General features: G+C 41.1%; 1 protein-coding gene across 1 annotated transcript in view; it reads right to left on the bottom strand.

Annotated features, from left to right (window-relative positions):
• Window positions 1–12,102, bottom strand: part of LOC117438520 (peptidyl-glycine alpha-amidating monooxygenase-like) — a 125,861-nt gene that overhangs the window by 74,551 nt on the left and 39,208 nt on the right. The window contains 1 exon segment of the mRNA XM_034074001.1: window positions 10,973–11,076. The gene's annotated coding sequence lies outside the window, so the exon portion shown is untranslated.

The following is a 12,102-nucleotide window of genomic DNA, read 5'->3' as shown; positions in this document are numbered from 1 at the left end:
CAAACTGGTTCACTCTAAGCAAAATACGTTATTTAGGGAACAGTTAAGTGAGCAGCTGAACTCACAGAGCACAGAAAACAGGTGATGGAGCACATTAGTGATGCGTCACTGATGGAGAGCATGGAGCCATGAGAGTTGCTCAGTGTTATCAAATAGGATGCTCCTTTCCCTCCTCTTTTTCTGCCCCTGGCCACTGTAGGGAGAGGAAACCTAGCTTTCTGTCAGATTAGTGAGTTGAACTGGTTTCCAAAGATGGATGAACATAAGCACTGGAAAACAGAAAGAAACAGGATTACGTAGCTGGGAATGAGGACAGCGGTAGAAGTACTTCTAATGCTAGCAAACTTTTAGCTACACTTGGCCATGGGACTGCAATGCATGTTTATGCAGAGTGTTCAGCAAATGGTGGTTCCTGGTTCAATACAACCTGCTTGTAAGTATGCTGCAATAATAAATCACAGTTCCTATTTCCTTAACACCTGCATAGGATGCTGCCAATCCAAACACTACCCAAGGCCACCCTACCACCCCACCTAAAAAAATTTTCTTTAACAGAGGAACACCATTAGATGGATGGGATAAAGGGAACTACTTCAGTACAGGAAAAAAATAATAAAAGAAAAAGAAAGCAGAATTACTGTCACTGGGAATGTACTTTGAAAATAAGTTAACCTTGTTAAATAGCAAAATGTATGGGTGCTAGGAAAAAAAAGAATGCTTATTAGCAGTGAAACAGTTATGCTATATGCTATAGCAGTTATGCTATAGTTTTCTTACAAGCAACCAATCTTCTAGCAGAGTATTTTATGAGAGAAATGTAAGGGAGAGAGCTGTTGTCATTCCATCCTTTCCAAATACAGAACACTTTCTGTTGAACTGTATGTAGTAGGATACTCTTAACAGCCATTCCAGGTTAAAATCTGGAATATTCTCCACAGATCCAGCCAAAGTGATGTAGTTAAACTGAGATTTATAGCATTAGAGCTTCATGAAAATTACAAGCAACTTCATTTAATGAAAATAATTCAATGAAAGTTTGTTAGAGTTCATTACAACACTAATGTTGTAGCCTTCCTTGTTCCAAAACGGTTTAGATAACAATACTTCTTAATTAAAGAAAAGATAATGAGTGGAAGACAAGAACCAAATCATTGAATCTAATTTCATTTAGCATTAGTTAACAACTGAGCAATATAAAACATGTACTAAAAGCAGATAAATGAATTCTCAACTATTACAGTTCCTTTTACATCAAACTTTTTTCTAGCTGAATATTGTATTTTTTTCAAAACTAGCATCCATGAAAGTAAAAGTAGTAACTCTGTAAATATCAGAAAAATGCTAGAAATATGGCATCTATAGAAAGAGATCCAGATTTTTCAGTATCACAAAATACAATAACACTAAGGTAACTGAGCATAATACAACAGTATTTCAGCAGAGCAAGTCTTAATGTTAAGTGGAAGTTTTAGAAAGATATATACAACACAACTGCCTGAGACTACACTGACATAAGGGGTTTCTATAAAGTATGATATTCAGAGTATATAGAACATATACAAATAATCAAGAAAAAGCTAGAGTTCTTTTCTAGAAGTCACCCCTACATATGGGAAAATGAGAGCAGTTCACAGGATAAAATGGAATTGCTATAAAGAAGCTGCAGCCCTTTGGAACACCCTCACCAGAGCAGGCGCCCATTAGGAGCTGTGGCACGTGGAGGGGTACCACTATGGTGGATGCACTTGACCCCTTAATTAAATTAGCAGCGGTTTTGATCAAGCTCCAAAGGGGGTAAAGTCACAACTGTAGCCAGGCCAGCAACTCCTCAAGTTGCAATCTGCTCTCTGAGGACCCACAAAGGAGCAGAGTGACACAGTGAGCATTGGTGCATATGACCTTAGAACATGGACCATTGCAATTAACACACAAATACTGAGTGGCTTTTCCAAGACTCATTTATCAAGGAACAAAGAAAGTTGTGGGTACAAGGAGTCTCATGCATACCTTCCCATCCGATGTAATTTGACTATTAGCCAATCACCTTATTCCACAAATATGAGAGCCTAAGTGAACCTTCTCTGAGTTCTCCCTGCTAAGCAGCGTAGCTGCATGTGGCTACCTCCCCTTGAGCTGGGAATGCAGCTACCAAGGTTACCAATGATCTTTGGTAAGCAACTAATATTGTACATAAACTTGTAGTATGGGAAACTCTGATTTGTGCCTTGGTAACTTTGAATCACTTTTAAATGATTGTGCAATAGAGTAATGGAGTGTTAGGCTGCCATTGAGCTTTAACTCACACTTTTACATCAACCATATCAAAAGCCCTTTTGCTAACACCTTTTCTAGTACTTCTTCAAGGAACTAAATCATCCATTTGTGACAGCCATGTAGGAGCAGGCTGTCTGCCAGGACATGGGGCCCTGCGGAGGACTCGCACTGGAACAGCCTGTTCCTGAAGGACTGTACCACATGAAGAGAACCACATTAGACTGCTTCTTGACGGATCACATCCAATCGGAGAGCACTGTGGGAGCATGGCAAGGGTAGGAGTTCACTGCAATATTAAACCCTATAAACTGGGCCAAAGGGACTGGGGTGGAGATTTGTCATGGCTATACTTTACACTGTTGTAATCCATGTTTTGGATTGTATGCTGTAGGTAGTTCAGATGATGTTTAACTTCCTTTTCTATCCACTGCAGGGGCAAGAAAAACCGTTGAAGACTTTTCAGTACTCTGCTGTCTATGTTGGCTCATGCAACAGCAGTGTTTGACTTACAAGGACTTACGAGGACAGACAGCTTTCATTTACATTTATTTTAAATTTCTTTATTTTTCAAGACAAGTATGTATGAGTAACAGGGGTGATATGTGTAACAATATATAGTACCTTCTCCCTCAGCCATAATAAATCAAATTATTTAAACAGTTATCACACCCTCCCACACACACACAAAATAAACAAAACACAAACCAAAAACCACAACAACTTACTGACACACCAGTTACTCCTGTTTGTCAGTAACGTGGCTTTATTCATTCTGAAAATCTTGGCTGGCAATTAAACAAAAAAGTAGGTAGAACTTCTGCCAACAGCCACAGGTCACACACATTTTTTTCTCTTCCAGGGTCTGTTCAGTAATTTCAAAGGACTACAAGCTCCTTTAATTTTAGGTTACTTTAAATAAAGCTAATTCATTATTGTCAGCAATACACTCAGCATGTTAGTTGAAAAGCAGACCTATCCTTGACAGAAATGAACAGAAACCAGATACCACTGAACACAAGAGATAGGAGAGGTTACTACTGAAGTAAATCTTCCATGCTACCAGAAGAGGTCCCTTACATGTGCCAAAATTAAAGATACACTGTCTTTTAAAGATCTGACATCTATTAGACAAATATAAACTGATTAACTGTCTAATAGAATTCAAATTGATACATGTTAAGAAAGAAGATCTTGCTGTCTGACATACAAATGCACACATTTGGGAGTACACAACTGCAGCAAAGCAGGTGGAACAAATCCAGAACACTCACAGTTGTACTTTGCACTCCTGTTCAACAATGTTCAAGACTGGCTTAATTTCACATATCCCTATGATTTGGCATTTATATCGCTATAGACACACAAATTCATAGCACCAACAATGAAAAAACAATCAAGTTTAAAGAAGCTTCACTGTTTTACAAAAGTTGTACAGGACTGGCTAAAATTAGATCTCCTGTCAGCTAAATTCAGTTTTGGTGTTATAACAATGTAAAGCCACATGCAAAACATGTATCTTGTATGTAGCTGATAGGTCTTAAAACCATTGAATCAATTGGGTTGAAAAGACCCTTAAGATCATCAAGTCCAACCTTTACCCCAGCACTGCCAAGTCCACCACTGACACATGTCACTAAGGGCCTTCTCTACACAGTTTGTGAACACTGCCAGGGACAGTGATCCCACCACTGCCCTGGGCAGCCTGCTCCAATGCCTGACCACCCTTTCCAGGGAAGAAATTGCTCCTAATATCCAGTCTAAATGTCCCCCGGCACAGCTTGAGGCCATTTTCTTCTTGTCCTGTCACTTGTTCCCTGGAAGCAGAGACCCAGCCACCTCCTGGCTCCATCCTCCTTTTAGGCAGTTGTATAAAATATGGACCATACTGCTGTGTGAAACATGGAACATATTTCAGGCATAGTTCAATGAAAGTAAACAGCCGTACCAGCAGCTGTTCCTTGCCAAACAGTCACCTAGATGTCCTGGCTAAGTGTTGCAGGGCAATAAAAGTGAGCAAACCCTTCCAACCCAAACTACTCAATGACTCTAAGAGTCTCTGCAATACTGCCCTCACTGTGTGAGGCATTGCTTGTATGAAGACGGACAAAATCACACGTGGCTGCTGCCAGCACTGTGCACCCGTGGGTGGACAGTGCAGGAACCCTGTAGAGAACTCAAGCCCAGGCCCAGCTCAGATGCTGACAGGTGATGTGCTCAGAACAGGTCATAAAGATCTAAAAGTCATCTGTGCTCATCCCTAGCACAACAGTACACTTCACCCACTCACCTTTGTTAATAGAGTCAGCAACAGCATTCACTGAGACTACTTTTTTACCATGCTTTGACCATGAATTTGATTGGGCACCTGCAGAGAATCACAGAATGGCTGGGTTGGAAGGTATCTTAAATCTAACCTAGTTCCACCCTTCTGCCATGGTGAGGGGCGCATTCCACTTGTGCCCCTCCAAGCCCCATCCAACCTGGTCTTGAACACTGCCAGGGATGTGGGTCCTGGGTTCAGCTGTAAAAGTTCTTTTTCTCACTCTCAGTAGCTGGTGCAGTGCTATGTTTCAACTTTAGCCTGAGAACAATGCTGATAACACACCCGTGTTTTAGTTGTTGCTCAGTAGCACTTACCCTGATCAAGGACTTTTCAGTCTCTCATGCTCTTCCAGTGACAAGGGGCACCAAGAAGCCAGGAAAAAGCAAAGACAGGACCCCCGATGTGACCTACCCAAAGAGGTATTCCATACCACAAGACGTCGTGCCCAGTATAGAAACTGGGGGGAGTTACCCACAAGGCCCAGATCGCTGCTGTGGTCAGGGTGAGTATGGGTGGGCAGATAGTGACCAATTGTATTATGCAGCACTTCTGTTTATTGTTGTTTTTTCTCTTCCCCTTTTAGTTTTGTATTCTCTCCCCTTGTTGTTTCCCTTATCATTATTATTACTGGTGGTAGCAGCAGTGGTTTTGTGTTATACCTTAGTTACTGGACTTTTCTTATCTCAACCTGTGGGAATTACATCCTTTTGATTCTCCTCCCCATTCTGCCCAAGGGAAGTGTGGAGGATGAAGGGGGTGAGTAAGCAAGTGGCTGCAAGGTTCTGAGTTACAGCTGGGCTTAAACCGTGGCAATGGTGCAGCCACAGCTTCTCTGGGCAACGTGTGCCAGGTTGCTTCCTCACAGAAAGGGATTTTTTCCCTAATGTCTAATCTCAGTCTCCCCTCTGCCAGGTTTAAAGCCATTTCCTTTTTCCGGTTCCTACAGGCCCTTGTCAAAAGCCCCTCTCCATGTTTCCTGTAACCCCTTCAGGCACTGGGAGCTGCTCTAAGGTCTCCCCAGAGCCTTCTCTTCTCCAGGCTGAAGAGCCCAGCTCTCTCAGCCTGTCTCTATAGCAGAGCTGCTGCAGCCCGAGCAGCATCCCATGGCCTCCTCTGGACCCGCTCCAACAGCTCCACAGCCCTCCTGTGGAGCAGCTCCAGAGCTGGATGCAGGATTGCAGTGGTGGGGTGTCTCACAGAGCGGTGCAGAGGGGGAGAACCTCCTCCCTCCACCTGCTGCTCACATTCTGGATGCCGCCCAGGACACGGGTTGTTTCTGGGCTGCATCTGCACATTGCAGGTCATGGGAAGCTTCTTGTCACCCAACACCCCCAAGTCCTTCTCCTCAGGGCTGCTCTGAATCTCTTCTCTGCCCATCCTGTAGCTGTGCCTGGGATTGCTCCAACCCAGGTGTAGGACCTTGCATTTGGCTTGGTTAAATTTCATAAGGCTGGCATCAGCACACCTCACAAGCGTGTCAAGGTCCCTCTGGACGGCATTCCTTCCCTCCAGCATATCAACCAAACCACACAGCTTGGTGTCATCAGCAAACTTGCTGAGAGCGCACTCAATCCCACTGTCCATGTCACTGACAAAGACGCTGAACAAGGCCGGTCCCAACACCGATCCCTGAGGAACACCACTCGCTACTGGTCTGCAGCTAGACATTGAGCTATAGAGCACAACTCTTTGCATGCACCCATCCATCCAGTTCTTTATCCAACAAGTGGTCCACCTATCAAATTGATGTCTCTCCAACTGGGAGACAAGGATGTCATGTGGGACAGTGTCGAAAGCTTTGCACAAGTCCAGGTAGATGACATCAACTGCTCTGCCCTGTCCATCAGTTCCGTAGCCCCGTCATAGAAGGCCACCAAATTGGTCAGGCAGGATTTCCCCTTAGTGAAGCCATGCTGGCTGTCACCAAGCACCTGGATGTTTTTCATGTGCCTTAGCATGTCTTCCAGGAGAATCTGCTCCCAGATTTTGCAGGAACAGAGGTGAGACTGACTGGTCTGTAATTCCCTGGGTCATCCATTTTTCCCTTCTTGAAAATAGGTGTTATATTTCTCTTTTTCCTATTGTCAAACAGTGCAGAATAAAATATAAATAATACATACAGATAAAAAGTAGCAAGACAGGAGCCTACATTTCAAGATCTTTTACCAACCTTTTCTACTAGTTTTATGTAACTATTCCACTATTTATTTAAAGTAATATCTTCATCCAAACAGATAAGCTATAAATTAATCTTTTAGGGAAAGAGAGTATCTTCAAGATTGGCCTTTGCTAGAACAGGACATCATCTCTCAAAACAGCAACAATTAACAAAAAAAAAAAAAACCACACGCACACACAAAAATAATCGAACAAGTAAAACCAAAACTCCAACAAAACAAAACCAACAGCTCCTTGAGCTCCAGGCTTTCAGAGTCTTTTATTGTAGCCAGTTTCCACTTATTTTGCTACCCCAACAAATTCACAGAATAACAGAATTAATGAGGCTGGAAAAGTCCTATGAGAAGCTTGCTGAGACATAACAAAGTATACATTAATACCATACCTGGAACAGTGCAGGGACAGAACCAAGAAATTCTACCCTCAACTCTCCCCAAAACAGACTCAACTGAATCTAGAGAAATGGAAAGCCAAGAAACAATTTTCCTGTTTGTATACCATTTAGAAAGGTCAATGTAAGAAAGCATACTTTTCATAGCAGATATTGGTGTTGATTTAGGCTTTTAGAAAAATATTGAGATCACAAGATTACAAGGTCAAATACATAAAAAAGCAAGAAGGTGTGAGCAGAACATTTGACTGCAAGCTAAATGTAACTTTTTTTCCAGGTATGCTTTAAAACATGGCCTTTTGTCCAGACAAAAGATACAGAAATTAAATCAAAACCCCAGAATAATCCCATAAATGCAAACAAGTGACTCCTGGTTTTTACAGTGCAGAGGAGACATCAGACAGTGCAGACCCCAGCAGAAAACCCAGCTCAAGGAAACCACTTTTCACTTTCAAGCAAAAGCCTATCCTTTGTTCCTCATCAGTTCTTCCTCAGTTCCTTCAAACTCCTCAGAAAATCTCCTAAGGTACACTCTGCATGCCACATCTATTGCTTTTGCATGTGTTATGGCATTATTTTCCTAATGATCCAAACAAAATGGCAAATAATACACAACTAGAACACTTCAAAGCAGCACCTTTTGTAGAAACGTAGTAAAAGTATAGAAAAGAGCGAATTATTTTATAGTAGCCTTCAGCATTTACTCTGATAACTGAACAAAATAGGTATGATTCTGGAGACCACTAAATAAATAAATAATCTCATGACACTTAAGTACAGTCCCTGAAGGGGAATGAATGACAGAGTAATTACATATTGTTTAATGTGTCTATTTTGCAGAAACATACTTAGGTTGAAATCATTCAGCACACAATAAATTGCCAGTGCACACAGCAACAGTCCAAACCAGTAGCCTTAAACATACCAATGCAACTATAAGATGTTGGAGCTGTAATAATATGGCTCTACTAATTTGAGGTAAACAATTCTATATGATGAAAAGGGAGCAATGAAAGCCATGCCAAACCTCTTCCCAAATAAAATTAATTCTGAATATTCACCACCTATCAAGGACACCACACTTTAAAACTAGAGGTGCAAGTAAAAAAGACGATTTACACCTATCTATCCCCCCCACTACCTTTAGAGTATTACATAAATTCAAAGCATGATTACCTATGACTAAAATCAATACTTACTACTTTTAAATACCAGGCCATAATGTTTGAGGTTTGAACAACTCATTAAAGATAACTAAAGATTGCTTAATTAGATAATTGTCTAGCATGACAAAAGAACTCTGGAGTAAAAGTTTACCTCAGACTTAGCCACACAGCAGTAATAAAACTATAGCAGTAACAGCAGATAATTGCAAATCGAAGGAGAACAATGGATATACAAAGAACCCATTTATATATTCTGTTTCGGTATTTTTTGTATTTTAAGGTTGAGTTTTACAGCCTCAATGATACTGCAAAAATTCCCAGAAGCTAAAGTCAAAACCTGCTGATAACCAACATTTGAACTCAGACAAGTTACACAGGTTACTCTGGTTAACAGCAAGGTTTATGCTGCAGCATTGTGCATCCTTTCTCAACCCACTCACAAGTTTGTTTTGAAATTGGCCAAACTGGAAGTAGCTTTAAAATTCTCCAGTTTGGCCAATGATGAAAAGAGTCAGATTCAGTCCTTTTTCCCCAGAAGACCTGGAATGCAAAAGTGCAGGCTTTTGGATGAAAGAAAAATAAGGCACTTGAGCAGGTAAGAGAGCAATTAAAATGAGAAAGGTTTGGTAGGCAAGGGCAGATACAAACTCAGAGAAAGCCAGGGCATGCTATTCTGCTGTTCACAGCTACAGACCAGCCTTGAAGTTTTGGACATATGCTAACAGAAAATGAGAGGAATTCACGAAATGGTGACATGAAAGCTGGTGGACAGGTCAGGGTTGTTTTTTTTCCTCACAAAAGTTATCTGTACAGAAAGCAGTCATCAAATACCACCCTCCCCACCCTGTCTTTGCTTCAATTACAGCTAGGTTTAACAGGATCCCAAGGACAGTGTCATAGTCTGACAACAATCAGAAAGGCAGCATTCCTTTAACTGGACATTCACTTGCACTATTTTGCAGGTCTAGTCTGTTTCTAATGTCTATAAAGAGACATGCGGCTTGGCAGGGAACCCTCAACATACTTCAAACTTGCTTTAGTGTACAGTGCTTTCCTGCCCTTACCCTTTAAAATTAAATTTGCAATTTCCACTGTTACAAATAAACCATAAATTAGTTGGGTTTACTTGAACCACCTTCTGCAATACAAGCTTGCAATCAAGGTTTAAAGAACACAGCGATAAGGTGAAGATCAAGCTCCAACTCAAAGATGGAAGCCAGCTGACCAATAACAAACAAACAAACAAAGACAGTAATCCCTTATTAAACAATATAGTTTGGCGTAGCCTTTTCCAGCTGGAATCAAGACATTCTAAGTGTTAAAAATGAGGGCATAACTCATACAGCATAATCTCTGCAACAGCAGGAAAACAGATTTGTCTTTTCCCCAGGTTCAAAGAGAATCCTATGCTTATGTTCCTCTTTATTTAATGAGTCATTTCTGGCTATTCTGCAATACAGGACTTTAGCACTGGAAAAAGACAATATTGATACCTTTGACATTAAGAACACTTCTAGCAAGGTTTTTAACTGAACCAGTAAAATTTCACTGTCACAAAAATGGAGATGACAAACCTGGATTTTAGACTGCCTTTCAGATCACCTTCTCAGCAAAATTTTTTGTAGTGTTAGTGACATCTGTCTTTGTATCAAGACATAACCTGGTACAGTGATCCATGAAACTGTTAGTGCATGCTGGCAACATGCCTGCTCAGGAGGGGCTGTGCTGAGTGCTCTGAGCATGGAGATTCCCATTCTTGTGTCTTTGGTCTAGGGAATTCACCGATGACACGGCAAACTTAAATTTGGATGTTTTAATCCAAGGAAAGGAAAGTTGGAGTGGGAAATATGGCCCAGCAATTTGAGAGAAGTTGGAAAGAGGAGCACGGGAAATTTCACTATTGAAAACTCCATGGTCTAAACTGCACTTTAAGTAAACTGTAAACCAAACTGTATCCAATGATCAGGCAATCACCAGTTTAGTTCTAACTGTGGAAATTGCAATTTGTTTGTGCACTACAAATACGAATATTGATTTCAGATACATGCAGTCTTCTGAAAATTAGGCTTGAGAATTCAGTGCTTATTTTCTCTACTCAAAGCAGATTTACTCTAACAGCTACTCCTGCCAGCCCAGTGAGCACTCCCAGTTTCCTTTGGTAATACATTTTTACATTCACCTTTGTACGGCTAGGTAAAGCTTTATTTAAATTCACACTGTTTGTGAGGAACACAAAATTATCAAAGAACACTGCTTCTCTGCAGTTAATAAACTGCCATTTATAGCTAAAGCCTTCAAAGGAGAAATGGTGTGCTGTATCATGAGCAAAGACTCCACAACCGTCATTGTCTTACAAAAAATAATCTAACACATGCAACTTTTTCTTCAAAGTGGGGAGGCACACTGTGTAAAGTGGTATCAGTTCCAAAACCTTCTCCCTCCCCAATGCAACAGAAGTGATTGCTTTAACAAAAAAACTGATGTTATTCTTCCGCTGATGACAGCTACACAAATGAAAACGGCTCCTGCTAGAAAATTAATTGCCTTAAGGTTTGCACACCCTATTTATTCCTCAAGGAAGTCTGCAGAAACAGTAACTGAAATGAATGCTTACTCATGGAGAAACACAACCATCCTTACCATCCAATTCCATAGTGCCACATGTGTAGATCCATCAAGCACACCTTGAATTTAGCTCCCAATTCAGGTATGTATTCACTGCTTGCTCCCTCCACATGAGCTACCTGAAACAACAGGAGTGATAAAGTTTTTTTTTGTAACTGCACAGCAGCATGCACACAAGATCCACAAGCACTACAAGACAACTGTGGCAGGCAGCCAGGAGCCTGAGCTGCACAGCTGAGCTGTATTTGCATGGGATTTCAATCACAGATAAAGGCTTTATTTATTAGTGCTGTAACTTGTACAGAATACATCAACAGAATCTCAGTGTGTCCACACAGGTTTAGTTTCCTACAAGCAAGCTGCTGAAGTGCATAACAAACGCCCAGGACCAAGTGCAAAGATGCAAGTTTGACGCAGGCAGGCACCATGGTCACTATTCAGCCTGGAACCAGATGTCTCAGAGAGGCCACAGACTGCTTCATCTTTACTCAGGCTCCATGCTCCTTTTAAAGGTAGTTAAATAAGTAGATAGCTGCAAGCTGAGCTTAACTTCCACAGAAGCAAAGGAGGTGGGCAGTGCAGAGGAAGATCCTGCAGGCAGAAAGGTAGCACTGCAGAAGAGTACAGGGTCTTCAGCTGCATGTACTCCTTACGCATTTTTGATATAACTGTTAGATGGAAGGTGATCTTCATTTCCTTGCCACATGGAAGAACATTCCAGAAACTTACAGCCAGCAGCTGAGCCATCTCAAATTTGTTTTTAAGATACATTAATGGATTCTAATAAGTACGAAAAAATTGCCATTGAGGTTTGAAGGGGAAGACAGAAACACAGGATGCTGCAAGCATTCTCTAGTAAAACAGGTAGAACTGGTTCCAATATATTTTTCTTTCACTGCACATCTGAATTTCCCAATCATCCCTTTGTTGTAACAGGCAATTCTAATTCTGTTTAATCTCTAATTACTTATCTGTACCGTCATCAGTCTTTCATATCAGATGACAAAACACCTGCATCATTTATTGGTTTCACTGCTGTGCTTTGGTTAAAGAGAATCACATCACATTCTGCAATAAGCTGTTTTTCTATATTCTTATTTAGCAGTCAGAGAGGCCTGATGTAATTGACGATCACTGTGCTGCTT

Source organism: Melopsittacus undulatus, unplaced genomic scaffold, assembly GCF_012275295.1.
Source record: "Melopsittacus undulatus isolate bMelUnd1 unplaced genomic scaffold, bMelUnd1.mat.Z mat_scaffold_42_arrow_ctg1, whole genome shotgun sequence".
Taxonomy (NCBI): domain Eukaryota; kingdom Metazoa; phylum Chordata; class Aves; order Psittaciformes; family Psittaculidae; genus Melopsittacus; species Melopsittacus undulatus.
This window is presented reverse-complemented; position numbering and strand designations above follow the sequence as displayed.